Source organism: Macrobrachium rosenbergii, chromosome 30, assembly GCF_040412425.1.
Source record: "Macrobrachium rosenbergii isolate ZJJX-2024 chromosome 30, ASM4041242v1, whole genome shotgun sequence".
Classification (NCBI taxonomy): Eukaryota; Metazoa; Arthropoda; class Malacostraca; order Decapoda; family Palaemonidae; genus Macrobrachium; species Macrobrachium rosenbergii.
In genome coordinates, this window is record NC_089770.1 from 7,328,910 (window position 1) to 7,346,000 (window position 17,091).

The 17,091-nt window shown below is 38.3% G+C and overlaps 1 protein-coding gene across 2 annotated transcripts in view; it reads left to right on the top strand.

The window, feature by feature from the left end:
• Positions 1-17,091, top strand: part of Naxd (NAD(P)HX dehydratase) — a 28,086-nt gene that overhangs the window by 2,815 nt on the left and 8,180 nt on the right. The window contains exon 1 of one of the 2 annotated variants that reach the window (XM_067131647.1): positions 6,741-6,841. The exons of the other annotated variant lie outside the window; for it this stretch is intronic. The gene's annotated coding sequence lies outside the window, so the exon portion shown is untranslated. Of the gene's footprint in view, positions 1-6,740; positions 6,842-17,091 lie in introns of those variants that run through there. 2 annotated transcript variants of the gene reach the window in all.

A 17,091-nucleotide genomic window follows, 5' to 3' on the forward strand; every position in this document is an offset into this window, starting at 1 on the left:
CATCTTTATGACAGTTTTTCTATGAATATGCAAGAGTCATTCATTCCCTAGTTCATTTCCATGACCAGGAAAATAAGACTTGCATGTGGAGATTTAATTTGCTAGTCAGAGGCTTTTGTTTTATGAAGTTTCTTAATCTCTATAAGCCAAAGAATGGCTCCTGCATGGTGTTGAGGGGGGATTTTGTTTTGCAAGGTATGAAGGGCATCTGGGTGTTGTTGATGACATATCAAATCCTGATGTGTCCGCTTAGTATTATGTTGCTTTTCATAATGCCTGCTGGTACAAAATCCTCCCGGAGAGGCATGTCGTCTTCGTAATGTAAATGCCAAGGTACCTTTGTCCATGGCTTGGAAACTGGTTTACTAAATTCGTCAGCTCATCAAGTTGGATATACCGTTCATCAGTGATCTGTGTAATTTCATCAGTCTGACAGTTCAATCATTAATCAGAATGTATATGACACTGACTAATTCTTTTTGTGTGGAGTGACATGATGAGTAGTGTGAAAAGGTTCTCCTAGCAAATGCAGTACAGTAATGTCACTTGAATTTTCTTGTGCTAGGCACTCACTCTGGCCATTAAAGCAGAGCCCTGTGTGGTTGCTTTCGCATATACTTCGTTTTTAAATGTGTATAATTATGGTAACTTGAGGACACAAAAAATGGAAGTTCCCATCGGTTCTTTTTTTGCATATGGAGCGAGGGACATTACAGTTTTCAGTCGCTTGTCTCAGTTGATTTAAATTTGCGTCACATCCACAACGACAATGGCACCGTTGATTGGGAACTCCCACCTGGGCCAAACGCCCTGAGGAACTAAACCCAAGGGGAGGTACCAGAGAAGCATCCCTGTATCGATCCGCAGTGAGACGTTAACGGCCATATTTCACATTTCTGAGTCCCACAACTCCAAGGGAAATAGTCCTCCTGATGAAATGAATGGTGGAGAATCATTACAACTTGTGTCCACAGATTGCGGATGTGTCTTCACCCAGTAATTTAGTCGATACTCTGTAAATATACCGTTAAACATCTGCAGACAGTTTATTTGAATATGCCTTGCATATTATTAGCACATGTAATTTACTTAGAAAGCAAATTAGTTTTTACAGGTAAAATCCAGTGAAAGACATTTGGCAGCTGTTCGCCTAATGAACGAATTTCTTTAGAGTGAAATGCTTGGTTTATTCGAAGCATTAATTCTTTAGTTACTTTACAAAGGTATAACTCTACTCTTAAGAAAACAGATAATTATTCATTATTACAACGAATGATTCTTCACTGTCCGTACAGATAAAACTTGTAGTTTTCCCTGTAGAATAAATCGATAGATGTTCATAAAAACTGATTTCATAGAATAAGCTAGATTTCGCTGTTTTAGCAAATGGGCAAGGGAAATAATAATAATAATAATAACAATTTCGTCACTCAGTTATGTATCAAAATTACAGAAGAATTTTCGAAAGTGAGCTGCACAAACACTCTGCAATTCTCTCTATAATTTTGTAGCACTCAATCTTCGTGAATATTGCTTGTTTGATCACTGTAAATTGGAATATGATGATGATGATGATGATCTCAATGTAGAACAGTGAATTCACATGACTTGGCCTGACAGGAAAATTCGCACTGCTGTGTGTTTCAGAGAATAGGCCCATGTCATTCAGTATTAAATCTATTAAACCTCAAGCCTTTTGTATTTCAACAATAGGCCTATTTCGTTCATTATCGAAGCTGTTAAACCTCAAGCCTTGTGTACTTCAGAGAATAGGCTTATATCATTCAGTATCGAATCTATTAAACCTCAAGCCTTTGTATTTCAGAGAATAGGCCTAAATCATTCAGTATGGAATATATTAAACCTCAAGCTATGTGCATTTCAAAGAATAGGCCTAAATCATTCAGTATCGAATCTATTAAGCCTCAAGCTTTGTGTGTTTCAGAGAATAGGCCTAAATCATTCAGCATCGAATGTATTAAACCGCAAGCTTTGTTTATTTCAAAGAATAGGCCTATTGCGTTCAATACTGAATTAGCATAAGCCTAATCCTCAAACCTTCTCGTAAGAACAGCATGCATAGTTTATTATAACATATGGGAGAATCTGCCATCGTGAAAATAATTTTTTTTTAGATGTAGAACTGTAAAATTCCGATGTCGTTGCACCAGCAGTCGGAAAAGAACGCATCCGAAGCGATTCCAATCAGGCTTTTAGAACCTAACGAACGGGACCAACGTCCCTTCTCCTTGCCCATTTGGCTCTGGTCATCCTGGGACGTTGAATAATCTAGCCTGGTCCCTGGTAGGATGGTGAGAGAGGGGGCGGGGATATTCTCAGGTATTTGGGAAGGGGATGGTTTGTTGGGGAGTTCGGGTAGGGGTATTTTTAAACCCCAGCGGCTGAAGGGAAAATCGACGAGACAGTGGATTCTGGGGGAATCGTTGTTTCTTCTCTTAAATCCCTGCGTCACTTTTTGTTGTTGTGACCTGCTGCTCAGGGTTTTGCATTGGGCGTTGAAAGAAGCTTTAATTGCTTAATATGTTGTGATTATATATATAATGCTCAGAAATTCACGGGAAGTTTACGTGATTTAATAATAGCGAAAGCAACAGGAAAACAGCAGTGAGAAAATCATGATTTACGAGGCACCATAAAATATATTCCTGTGGTTTCATATATATGTTTGTGTATTATGTGTGTGTATATATATATATATATATATATATATATATATATATATATATATATATATACATACATACATACATACATACATATATCATACGTATATTCACAAATATTGATCCACAAATGTCATTTACCATCCAGTTCACTCTACCTCAGGAATAACGTACACCCAAGGGGGAATTATAATTGATAAGCATTTTGCCACCAGGGGGATTCGAACTCCCGACTGGTTGGGAAAAGACAGTGATGTTTTTATACCACTGAGCTATCAAGAGAAGTGAGAGTGATAGCGATTATGCGGTACACAACCTGTTGAGTTCAGGTTTTTTGTACTTAGAATTGATATCATCCCACACAAATTCATAAGCAGTTACGTGTTCCAAACACACCAATCACCTATCATGGTGGAGGTGGGTTGATAATAACTTGATATCGATTCGAATCCTGAATTCAAATAGCATATGTGCGGCAGAGTCGGTATCAACTTGTACCTCTCTTGATGACTCGGTGGTGAAAAAAGTCACTGTACTTTGTCGTTTCCCAACCAGTCGGGAGTTCGAATCCCCCTTGGGGACAAAATGCACACCGTGGTTAGCCGCCCAGTTCACGCTTTTACAACTATAACCTCTAACTTTTAATCTCCCCATGGAAGGGGACTGCCGTCAGTGCACCTCATGCGGTACGCTGTAGGCATTCTTCAAGGTTTTTCCAGCTTCCTTCGCCACCTAGCTGCAACCCCTTTCATTCCTTTTACTGTACCTCCGTTCTCATTCTCTCTTCCATTTTACTTTCCACGCTCTCCTGACAATTGATTCATAGTGCAACTGCTTTGAGGTTTTCCTCCTGTTGTACCTTTCAAACCATTTTTGCTGTCAGTTTCCCATTTCAGCGCTGAATATCCTCGTGGGTCCCAGTGCTTGGCCCTTGGCGTAAATTCTATATTCTGTTCTATTCTGTGATGTGCATTTAAATTGGTGGTTACTGTCTGCTATATTCTGCTTCGAAAAATGGAACGGGTCTCTCTCTCTCTCTCTCTCTCTCTCTCTCTCTCATTTCTCGGTCCTTCACTACGGCAGTCAATGAAGTCTTACCAATGCGCGAGTTGTGATTGTAAACGTTACGCATCCATTTATAAGAATGTATGAACGTAATAAAACGATTGATTAATGACAGCAAGATTTAGATAGCTCCAACGGAAAGTCGAGCAGGTGGCTATGTTTTTAGTTTTATGTAAAAGAAAACTACTGCGCCGGCTTTGTCAATCCGTTCCCACTCTTTCTGTCCGCCCTCAGATCTTAAAAACTACTGAGGCTAGAGGGCTGCAAATTGGTATGTTGATCATCCACCTTCCAATTATCAAACATACCAAATTGCAGCCTTCTAGCCTCAGTAATTTTTAAAATTTTATTTAAGGTTAAAGTTAGCCATAATCGTACGTTTAGCAGGTGTACGGGTACCAACAATACATGCCATTACCGGGCCGTGGCTGAAAATTTCATACAGCATTATACGCCGCACGGAAAACTCGATTGCGCCAAAGAAACTTCAGCGCATTTTTCACTCGTTCATGCTTAAGACTTGTTAGAAAATACAGCTGATCAAGGCAGTTGTATGTGTCTGAAAAGGGAAGCTTTATTCGACTCACAGAAGTTGCAGTGTGCTGCGTTCTCAGATGTGTCGGGTCCAGAAAAATTGGGTGCGGGTCTGGACTCGCTGTTGCGAGGGCGTTGGCGGTAGGTTTAATGATAAGTTTGGTTCCTCATAGGTTATAATATACTCCCCACGTGGGAATTTCATGTTCTTATATTAAGTCGATGAGTTTGTCGTGAGAATGTGAAGGCGATGTTCAACAGATAGCGGAGAGATTTGTAGTTGCAGAAGCGTCTTGTGAGTTAAAACAATGGCTCAGACTAATGTAGAAGAAGTGAATGCATTCAGAAAATGTGAAGTCGATGTTCAACATGCAGTTGTGAGATGTGGATGCAGAAGTAGGTATCTTCGAGAAAGTAAAATCGTCCCAGTAATAATGCCTATGTTGGAACTCATTATACCAGTGTTGTCGCCTACTGCCTTTAAGCTGGGTTATTTTACCTCTTAATTAAATATCTCACTCGCCGCATCCTCTACCGTTCTTACAAAAATTGTCGTGATCCTGAGATAGTGTCACATCATCCGTTTCCTGAGTGACACTGCGATTTCTGAACGAAAGCGTACCTTTTTCATATCCGAAACGACTGGGAACTGCTTTTTCTTAAAGACGTCTTCACAATGATTTCTTCCGTCACTGGTCGACGAAAGAGGTTATGTGGACATTCTGAGGGGGATTCCCTTGGGGTCGATAGTCAGAGAGGGATTCCTTTGAGAGTCGATAGTCAGGGAGGGATTCCCTTGAGGATGGATAGTTTGAGGGAGATTCCCTTGAGAGTCGATAGTCAGAGAGGGATTCCCTTGAGGATGGATCGTCAGAGAGGGATTCCCTTGAGAGTCGATAGTCAGAGAGGGATTCCCTTGAGGATGGCTAGTTTAAGGGAGATTCCCTTGAGAGTAGATAGTTTTGAGGGGGATTCCGATGGATAGTTTAAGGGGTATTCCCTTGAGAGTAGATAGTTTGAGAGGGATTCCTTTTGAGAGTGGATAGCCTGAAAGGGATTCCCTTGAGAGAAAATAGTCAGAGAGGGATTCCCTTGAGGATGGATGGTTTAAGGGGGATTCCCGTGAGAGGGCTTCCTTTGGGTGTGTAGAGTGTGAGATGGATTCCCTGTAGAGTAGATAGCCTGAGAGGGAATCCCTTGGGAGTCGATAGTCAGAGAGGGATTCCCTTGAGGATGGATAGTCTGAGAGGGATTATCTTGAGAGTAGATAGTCTGAGAGGGTTTTCCTTGAGAGTAGACAGTCTGAGAGGGATCCCCTTAAGGGTACATAGACTGAAAGGGATTCCCTTGAGCGTAGTCTGAGAGGGATTCCCTTGTGAGAACAGGATGCGTCTAGCAGTCCTTGTCACTTTTTTTATATAAATGTAGCATCGAGATATGTAATGCTTCACTGCATCGTAGCCGCTGCGTGAGATGTTTTATTCGAGTTTTTAGATATATATATATATATATATATATATATATATATATATATATATATATATGTAGCGTGTTTTGTCAGTCATCCCGTAAAAGATAAAGATTCGATTATATTATGTAGTTCTTAACTGGTTCCTCCTCCCCCTTCCTTCCTTCCTTCCTTCCTATTGCCATTTTTTTACACCCTTCAGAGTCGAGTTAGATGCTGCATTTTTCGGATGGACAGTTTGCGTGCTCCTCTCTCTCTCTCTCTCTCTCTCTCTCTCTCTCTCTCTCTCTCTCTCTCTCAGTTCTGCATTTCATTTTTATGTGCAAAAGATGAGTCACGAAGTGCGATACATGCGAACAAAGGGCTAGAGTCTAGGAACGATGACGTCATCACGCAAGCCAAGGCGAGGTGACTTGCTGTTGTCAATGGCATTAGGCTGATTAGATGACTCCCACATCGCAACATGCTTGAAGCTCTCTCTCTCTCTCTCTCTCTCTCTCTCTCTCTCTCTCTCTCTCTCTCTCTCTCTCTCTGTGGTGGTTGGTGGCTCTAGAGAATAATAAGAGAGTTGTTGCCACGTTCATACTTGAACTGTTGAAATGACTCTGTATTAGCCCTTCCTATGTCAACAGTCATAATCTGTTTTGCTTTTCGGATTAAAATACTTCGTGAATGGTCAATTTAGGGTTCTGCTTGTGTACTGAGGATGTATATTTTGTAAAGCTTATTTATTTATTTATTTATTTATTTATTTACTTATTTTTGTTCCTTGCCTAAGACGAGCAATGATATCAGCCCGTAAGTTATCATACATCTCGGAGATAGATCTACAAAATAGCTTAGTCTCCGTTGCAACCCACTGTTGTTTCCTCTTCTAAAGGCAGGTTTGCGGGTTCCTTCTCACTCCTCCTGACTGACTTTTAGAGAGAGAGAGAGAGAGAGAGAGAGAGAGAGAGAGAGAGAGAGAGAGAGAGAGAGAGAGAGAGAGAGAGAGCGTTCAAACCAGCCTTCTATTGCAGTCCGTTACAGCTAGTGGCACGAGTAGGTGCGCGCGCTCGTTGCTCCGGGAGCCTTTTGCTAAGTTTCTCAGGTAAATCGTCCCGCAGTTTATCTATCTAACTTTCTATCTATTCATCTGTCTATCTATCTTTTATGGCGTGTCGATGTCAACCATGCCTGCATTTGATTATCGCCACATGAGTCACTTTCTGTAATGATATCGTACGCATTTTTGTCTGCTGTCAGATTCAGTTTTGTCTGCTCCTGTCAGATTCGTGAGCACGTCTTAGACAGCTTCTGATTAATGGCAGTGTTGACAGGCGTGACAGCTTAGGTCCCTGCCAGTTTCCCGTCTGGGGAGCCAAGTGGAGAAGATGGAGGAACTTTGATTTTTTAAAGATTTTTATTCATATTAATGCCGTGATTACTGTGCGGTATTTTTTTACCAAGATTGTGTTCGGTAGGTGTGACCTTTTTTATGTATAGCGGTTGGGTTTTTCCTTGAAATAGCGTTTGAGGTTTTAGAAGTTTTTATACATATATATTTTTAAGTTGAGCAAACAATTGTGGAGGGTGTTATTTTTTATTTTTATTTATTTATTTATTTATTTGCAGACTTGCAAACTTCTAAAATTTGCTGACGTGTGAATTTTCGCCTCTTTTACGGTTCTAAGAGATGGCTCTAGCTTATAATTTTTCCGTTTGAGCGTAAAAACACTTTTTTTTTTATCTGCACAGAGGATATTTTCCGAATAAACTTTCCGAATTTTGGTCATCAAGTTGTTGAAGTCGTAAGTATATAAATTTCGTGTTTTGCAAATGTGTTCCTTTTATTTTGCAGTTTATGGAAACTCCAAATATTGAAATTTCGCTGACGTCTGAAGTTTATGAAGCCAGAAATCTGAAAATTCCACTGACGCCGACGACTTGAAAACTCGTATTGTGATTTTTATTTACATTCACGAAATCACTGTCAACGACTGGCAGCTCGAAAACCGGCAATCCTAAATATACCCCGGGAAATAGTCGACTATCCGTCGGGGGAAGGACTCAAACCATTACTTTTCAAGGTGAATAGTGGCCCATTCTCACTTTGGATTATAAATAGGCGAATAGACGGCCCACGTGCTGTTTCTTACCCAGCTACTCTGGGATTCTTGCCGACGGCCAACGCAAAGGTCTTTTATTTCTCTCTCTCTCTCTCTCTCTCTCTCTCTCTCTCTCTCTCTCTCTCTCTCTCTCTCTCTCTCTCGTTGATTCGTCGGGTTCTGTGGACCTGGCGAGGCATCTGTAAGCGTAGCTTAGGCGAGGTTGTTGCTTGGAGCGAGAGAAAGAGAGAGATAGGCCTAGTCTAGTAGGAAAAAATAATTGCTTGACCAGACACTGCAGTGGTGGAGTTGCCTCTCGCAGTTGATTGTGTTGTATTTAAGTATCTCTCTCTCTCTCTCTCTCTCTCTCTCTCTCTCTCTCTCTCTCTCTCTCTCTCTCTCTCTCTCTCCTGTATATATAATTATGTTAAGACCAACGAGACGTGGACCCAGTTGGCGTTATCGAAGCCAAGTCGAGAGTAAAGAGCAATTGAGGAAGAAGGAAGTGAGGGAAAGAGGGGTATATGTACTCTTAGGGAATGAAAAGCCTGTTGTCTAAGGCGCAATCGAGTTTTCTGTACAGCTTATGATGCTGTATGAAACTCTCAGCCACGGCCCATGAAACGTTTAGCCGCGGCCCTTGAAACTTTCAGCCACGGCCCAGTGGTGGCCTGTGTTGTTGGTGCCTTTAGTGCCGCCAGACGTACGATTATGGCTAATTTGAACCTTAAATAAAATAAAATACTACTAAGGCTAGAGGGCTGCAATTTGGTATGTTTGATGATTGGAGGGTGGATAATCAACATACCAATTTGCAGCCCTCTAGCCTCAGTAGTTTTTAAGATCTGAGGGCGGACAGAGAAAGTGCAATTGGACAGCCATCTCAATAGTTTTCTTTTACAGAAGACTAAAATTGTTTTTAACCGTTTGTAAAGGAATTGAGTCTATTCAAGGAATGTGTATAGGCAGATGAATATCGTATTTTATATTATTCCTGTATTTTTAAAAGTCACTTAAACGACAATTATAAACAAGTAATTTGTTTACGATTTGTTTGCTAGTACATACAAACATATTTTGTTTACGGTCTGGACAGCCAATATTTTTTGTTTTGTTTACTTTTTTTAGTTGTGCAAACCAGTTTATGCTTACGATTTGGTTGCTGAAACAAATTAACTTCCGTTGATGGTTTGGTCGTTGAAACTAACCAGAGGTTGTTTACAGTTCGGTCGATTATGCAAACAAAAACATGTTTACAGTTTGGTTTCCGCATCAAACAACCCTTTGGTTGCAATTAGGTTGCTAGGACACCGAACCTGTTGATGAAACTAACAAGAGTTTGTTTACAGTTCGGTCGATTATGCAAACAAAATTATATTTACAGTTTGTTTCCGCAACAAACAAGCCTTTGGTTGCAATCACTTTGTTGGAACAACGAACCTTTTCAATTGCGATTTGGTTGCGGGAACAAACAAAAACATTTTTCCCCTCTTTGAGAACTAAGATACACTTTGTTTGAATTCTTTGTGTCAAAGAACATTACACGTATTTGTGTTACAGTTTGCTAATTTATCAGTTTGTTAACTTGTTACTCAGTAATTTGTTGATGCGTTGTTACCACTCTGTGCATGACTTAGCAAAAATGTTTTGAGCTTTCAAGTTTTAAAAAGCTTTCAGATATATATATAAAGATTAGTTGTTCTGACATTATTGTTTTCTGTTGTGAATATTTTTGTGGGAGTTTACTTTTATTTATTTGATGTTTTATTTTCTTTGTCTTCTATTCTTTTCTGTTTCACTTTGCGGGTGTTTGGTCTTCTAATAATAATAATAATAATAATAATAAGAATAATAATATATTTACGAAAATAATAGCAAAACAATAGCAGTCTTTATTTCAACAACAACAACTTAATAATAATAATAATACTTACCTGTGTGTAATGTTCCTCCAATTTAATAATAACATAGTAATAATAATAATAATAATGATAATAGTAATAATAATAATAATAATAATAATGTGTATGCATCATCCCTATTCACATAGCCATAAAATAATGGCTTATATTAATAGGGGTATATAATAATAATAATAATAACAACAATGATAATAATAATAATAATAATAATAATAATAATAATAATAATATTTATGCATCATCCCTCTTCTCACATTTATAAAATCATGACTTATACTAATAGGGGTACTAAATCCCTGGACGGGTGACCACACTGACCTTGACAGCTAGCTGCTGGGTGCACTTATTTATAATACCCTCATGCTGAAATGGACGCCTGCGCTTGCCCCGCGTCTATTGTCTCGACACAGCTCTGTTTTCGTGAATGCTTCTGTTTGGAATCTTTACGTTGATTTCGGTATTTATATAAGAGTCTGTTGCCTTTTCTTGCCCTGGTTTGAAGGAAATAAGAATAAATGAGAATGGAGTAGTGTCATTTGGCTTACTCATAAGAGCGGAGGTCAAAAGATGGGTAGCCTAATGCCCCTTTCTTGCCCAGGCTTGAAGAAAATGAGAGTCAGTAGATATTTGTGGCTCTTAAAGGAAGGGAAGTTTTATGAGCATCAGGAAAAACAGAGTCAGGTGGAGGATTCCAATGAAGGAAAGTTTTATAAGCGTTAGGAAAAACAGAATCAGGTAGAGAATTCCAAGGAAGGTTTTTAAGCATCAGGAAAAACAGAATCAGGTGGAGAATTCCAAGGAGAGAATGTTTTTTAAGCGTCATGAAAAACAGAATCAGGTAGAGAATTCCAAGGAAGGAAGGAAGGTTTTTGAAGCATCAGGAAAAACAGAATCAGGAAGAGAATTCCAAGGAAGGAAGAAGTATTTATAAGCGTCAGGAAAAACAGAATCAGGAAGAGAATTCCAAGGAAGGAAGGAAGTTTTTACAGGCGTAAGAAAAAACAGAATCAGGTAGAGAATTCAGAAAAGTTTTATAAGCGTCAGGAAAAACGGAGTCAGGAAGAGAATTCCAAAACCAAGTGGTAGAAGTGGGAAAGAAGCAAGTCACTGAACTGGGTAATCCTGAGAGGATTACGGATTTCCACAGAGTGCTTGTCTGAAGGCGCAGACTGACGATGGTTGGCTGAGACCTTTCTTTCATAGCATTGCTTTCTGATTACGTCAGTTTGAGGCTTCGAAACGTCGACTCCTTTTGATTATTTCTTGTTTGATTGGTTGGTCCTATCAGGTGTGTTTTGGTTAATCGATTGGTTTTTAATTACGATTTGTTCAGTTGATTGGTTTTTCAATTGCGTTTTGTTCAGTTGATTGGGTTTTCTGGTTTTTCAGAATTTTGTTCAATTGATTGGTTTTAATTATGTTTTGGGTAATTGGTTTTTAATAAAATTATATTTTGCCCTCGCAAATTCTCTCTGTTTGGTTTTGCTTAATTGGTTAGTTCTTTCAGTTCCACGTGGCTTATTTAATTAATTTGTCAAATGTGTTTTGTGTAATGTATTTTTTCTTTCAATTACGTCTTGGTTTCTTTTAATTAAATTTTGCTGAACTGATTGCTCATTTCGGTTGTTTTTGTTTATGTCACCGGTTTTGTAAAGTTATGCTGTACTCAATTCATTGGTTATTTCAACCATTATTTGCTTAATTAATTTTTTTCAGTTATCTTTTCCTAAAGTGAGATAATTTGTATTAAAATAAAGTTGATAGAGGGGCTAAGAATTATAGGAGCTCAATATTACAAACCATTCCAGAGAATTTGTTTGTTAGAATTTTGATCGATATGATAAGACAGATGACAGGAGGATTGATAGGGGAAGAGCAGTGTGAGTTCAGACAAGCAAGAGGATGTGTGGATCAAGCGTCTGTTATGAAATAGTGTGAGAAGTTGGATAGTGGGAAAAGATGTGCATGGCATTCATGATTCATGACCTTTGAAAAGTATAACATAGAATTAACAGAGAGGCAGCGTTAGTGGGTGTTGATGTATGGCATAAAGTTAAGTTAGTGAGGGTACTTCGAATATGCAGATGGGGAGTGACTTGTTTGGTGTGAAAACAGGTCTGAGAAAATGGTGGTATACTTCCGTCGCTCTTTACTCTCCCGAGAAAATGGTTTGTGGCAGCAGTGGCAAAGTTATGGGATAAGAAAATGGTTTATGAATGGATAGGAGAGCGGCTCACGATTGCAGATGACATACCAGTACGTTTGGGAATAGTGAAGAGACACTGCAGAAACTAATGAGAGAGTTTGTAAGCGTGAGAGGAGAAAGTTGAGAGTAATTGTCTGCCAAATTGTGTATGAGGATAAACGTCAATCGGGAAGATAGGCCATTTAATGTTGATATGAATGGCAGATGAATGGAAGCAGATAATTCGTATAAGTATGTAAGAGTGAATGTGATGAATGATGGTAGTAATAGAGAATTGAATCAGAATAGGTCAAGGAAGGATGTAATATTATGATGCAAATGAAAGAGAAATACTGAAAATTCTGAGATGAATGGTTTGCACAGTAGGTGGGGCATGATAAGAACGAAAAGAGAGAGAAATATATAGAAAAGAAGTGGTAAAAATATTAATATAGATGCAGTGATGGAACGGAGAGTTATGAGATAGTAGATTCTCGAGCGTATAATATGGAAGTGTTAGAAATGAAAGGTAGTATTAGCCAGGAAGCAGGAGTGGTGCAGCCTGTGTGGGGGATTCGAAGTGTTGCTAATGACTAATGTTGTATATGTTTCCTGTGCAGGAGAGTCACTGATGATCCAGTAATTACAGTAAGAATTGAGCAGTGAACACTATCTTGTGTTTTATCAGGAGCCACCATCTTGTTTATTGCTGAAAAAGCAGTTATAGCCATTCGCAAATTGATGAATTCCACGTCTGTGTTGATGTGGAAGTCCAGAGAGAGAGAGAGAGAGTGTTTATCTCTTATCTTGTTTTGCTTGGCAGTGCTTGCTTTAGTTGGTCATCGAAAGCCATTCATTGGCTCCTTATCTTAATGTTCTCGAGCTACCTCAAGAGAGGCTATACTGGCCTTGAAGCTGATGTATTGGACGGCAGAATTTAAGAGGCAGGAAGGATTGTTGTGGACGGTAATCGAAGAATTTGGACCTCTCTCTCTCTCTCTCTCTCTCTCTCTCTCTCTCTCTCTCTCTCTCTCTCTCTCTCTCTCTCTCTCACATATTACTGTGCTTACGTTAGGTCAGTTTAGGTTAGGTTAGGTTAGGTTAGGCCACATCACTACTGAGTGACAGACCCCACTTTGTGCAAAGCGTTCTGGAGAGAGAGAGAGAGAGAATTAAGCGTGAGAGACAGAAGAGGAGATGAGAGACAGAAGTGGAAATGAGAGATAGGAAGTGTCAGAATGGACGATAACAGATAGGAAAAGAGCGAGACACAAGACGTAAGAGAATGATTAGCGGAAGAAAGAGGTAGATAGCATAAGTATGAGAAAACTAGTGAGAGAGTCAAGCGTGAGAGATACGAAGAGAATGAGAGATAGAAGGGGGAAATGAGAGATGGGAAATGTTTAAAGGGTCGGTAAAAGATAGGAAAAGAACGAGACACAAGAAGTAGGAGATTGTGATTAGCGGAGGAAGGAACAAGAGAGAATATAATTGTAAAAAAAACAAAATTAGAAAATAAGAGCAAAGGAAGGCGTGAGTGAGAGAGAGAGGATAATCGAGAAACTAAGACCGAGAGAAAGAAGAGAGAATCGTGAGGATAATATTGAGAGAGGAAACAAGAGAAGGAGAGAGAGAGAGAGAGAGAGAGAGAAAAGACAAGTCTGCGGCAAGTGGATTACGTTCTGGCTTCCTGACAAGTATTTCAGATATTCGATAGCGAGTTGACCCCGCTAGCTTCTCTTCATAAACCCCCCCTTCCCCCCCTTTCCCCTTCCCTTTCCCCTCTCTCCCTCTCTCTCTCTCTCTCTCTCTCTCTCTCTCTCTCTCTCTCTCTCCATTCTCTTTGTTATCTCCTCCACGATATCCACATTCTTCCCTTCCTCTTATTTATTTTGTTTTTGTATTTGATAATTTATTGTCTCCTTTCTCTTGTTTTCCTTTCTCCTTTCTTTCGTTTTCTTTCTCTCTCTTGTTTCCTTTCCTTTTTCTTATGTTTCTTATCCCTTTCTCTTATTTATTTTACCTTTTTCTTGTTCCCTGTCCTTTCTGTTTCCTTTCCTTTTCTTCTGTTTCCTGCTCCTTTCTCTTATTTGCTTTCTCTTTCGCCTGTTCCCTTTCCTTTCTGTCTCTTTCCCTTATTTCCTTGTAACCTTTTCGTTCCGTGTGTTTCTATTCCTTTTCCCGTGTTTCCTGTCCCATTGTGTTGTTCCATGTACCTTTCTCCTGTTTTCCTTCTAATATTTCTCTTATTCCCATTTCCTTTCTCTTCTTCCTGTTTCCTATTCCTTTTCCCCCAGTTTCCTTTTTTATTTTTGCTTTATTCTTTTTCCTTTCTGTTTTCCTTTTTGCTATTTCATTTCCCTTTTCATCCAAGTGTTTCCATTTTCCATGTACTCATTCTTGTCTCTGCTTTCTTTCCCGTTTTCGTTCCCACTCTCCCGCCTCTTTCACCTCTCTCGTCTGTGTTTATTTTCGTGCTTTTATTTCCCATGTGGTTCCTCTTCCTTTAATTTGTTTCCTCTCTACTTTATTTCCTGTCTGCTCTCGCGTTTCCATCCTTTTCCCCCGTTTCCTTTATCCTTCCTCATGTTTCTCTTCCCATGTCTTTGCCCTTCTCTCTCCCCTTCTCCGTTATCTGTCCTTTATTCTTGCTTTGTGTCTTCTTATCAAGTCATATATAACTAATATTATTTACTCGTATTTATTTGACTGTATTTTTTCATGCTTATCTCGAGGCCAAGAGAGACAGGGTCTACCCATCTGGGTTAACTACGTAGGCGATGACGTATCTTAGAGGTATACCTGCTCGTTACGGCAATTCGCCTGCTGACGCAGTAAGGAGGTAGACAAAGCTCCGCCTACATGGGGGATTTTTTGAGGGAAGTGAGCAGACCTTCTCTTTCTCCTGGCCTTAACGTCCGTCCAACGGTAATTCATGAAGTTGTGGATGGATAATATTAGTAATTTCGTTCGGTTTGTCGATTCACAAATATATCGGAAAGTCTGAGATGGATTTAAGTGGAATGAAATTTGAATTGATTTGAATTAAATTAAACTAATTCAACTAAATTTAATTCAGTTAAGTGTAATTTAAATTAAATTTATTTAATTAAACTAATTAAGTTATATTTAATTCAATTAAACTTAGTTTGAATTGAATTAATTAGACTGATTAAATTAAATTTAAGTCAATTAAATTTAATTTAAATTAAATTAATTAAACTGATTAAATTAAATTTAAGTCAATCAAATTTAATTTAAATTAAATTGAATTAATTAAAGTAATCAAATTAAATTTAATTCTATTAAATTCATTCTAAATTAAATTGAAATAATTCATTTAAATAAATTAAATTATGGTTAGATTTAATTTGAATTAAATTGAATTCATTTAAAAATTAAATGTAATTCCGTTAAATTGGATTTAATTCAATTAAATTAATTTAAATTCAATTGAACTAATTAAACTAATTAAATTGAATTCAGTTAGATTTAATTTAAATTAAATTGAATGAATTAAACCAATTAAATTAATTTAATTCATTAAATTTAGTTTAAATTAAGTCGAATTCAATTTTACTAAAGGAGAGACGTTTGAATTTGGAGATAGATTCGTTTCGAATTTCTCCTGTCCCTTTGTATTTAATTTCAGACGGGGCACTTTCCTCATGATAATAATGATGCCCCTATATGAATTATCCTCGTAATTAATGTGATGATTTTATATTTGTAATTGATGTCACTTCAGTTGATGACTTCCTAGTAGTTGACCTCACTTGGGCTTGAAGACTTCATGTTAATTAGCAAGGTCACAGAAGAGGATAGAAATATAAGATTTAAGTCAAACGTCAAGCGCTGCGACCTACGAGGTCATTCAGCGCTGAAAGGAAGACTGGGAGTAAAGGAGGGTTGAAAGGTGTAACAGGAGGAAAACCTCGCAGTTGCACCACGAAAAAATTGTTAGAAGTTTGAAAGTACGATGGAAGAAAGAGAATATGAACGGAGGTACAGTAAAAGGAATGAAAGGTGTTGCAGCTAGGGGCCGAAGACGACGCTGCAAAGAACCTTAAGTAATGCCTACAGTGCACCGCGTGAGGTACGCTGATCGCACTACCCCCTACGACGTAAATTAATATGATGACTTCGTCACAATTGAAGTCACATTGGTTGATGACATAATTGATTTCACTTGGTGTGATGTCAAGTGATGTACCCCCACATAAATGCCTGACATGGCAAATAATGTCACGTCTCATTAATCAGTGATGTCACTAAGATGATGACGTCATTGCAATCAGAAATGTCATGGGTGTCACGTACAATAGTGACGTCATGACACAGCTGTCACTTGAGAGCGTGACGTCATAATAAGTGCTGCTACTTGAAGTGATGACATCACACTAATCAGCGACGTCACCTAGTGATCTGTAATGTCATTTGAAGTGGGGATGTCAGCACGTTTGACGCATTGTATTGAGGTCCGTAAAATCACTGTTTATTTTTCGTTACACGGGTGGGGCTAATGAGAAGTTCGGATATTTTTTGACACATTGTATTGAGATCTGAATAAAAAAGTTATTGTTAATTTTATAGATTTTTGGGGTCTTGGTAGGTCATGCATTGCCGTTTGACCTTCTTATACAATGCTTCTTTGTTGTGCATGGTTCTATAATGTTCCTTTTGAATGACATATATATATATATATATATATATATATATATATAATATATATATATATATATATATATATATATATATATATATGTGTGTGTGTGTGTATAATATATATATATATATATATATATATATATATATATATATATATATATATATATATATATATAAAGCCACAAAGCCCATTTTTGTTCATTTTTCTATTTACTTCTGTAAGCCTTGAATCCAAACTGGAAACGCGAAGAAATTCCTAACCCTTCCAGTTGGTGTTCAAACCCATCTGCTTGTAATCATGTGAGAATTCACAACATTCCAGTTGGTGTTCAAACCCATCTGCTTGTAATCATGTGAGAATTCACTTTGATATAATGGGGATAAGTCATGAGATTTCACTTCAGTTTTTGTGATAATTCACGAGAAATCACATCAGATTACTGGCATAAGTCCCAGGAGTTCAGATATATTAAGTGGG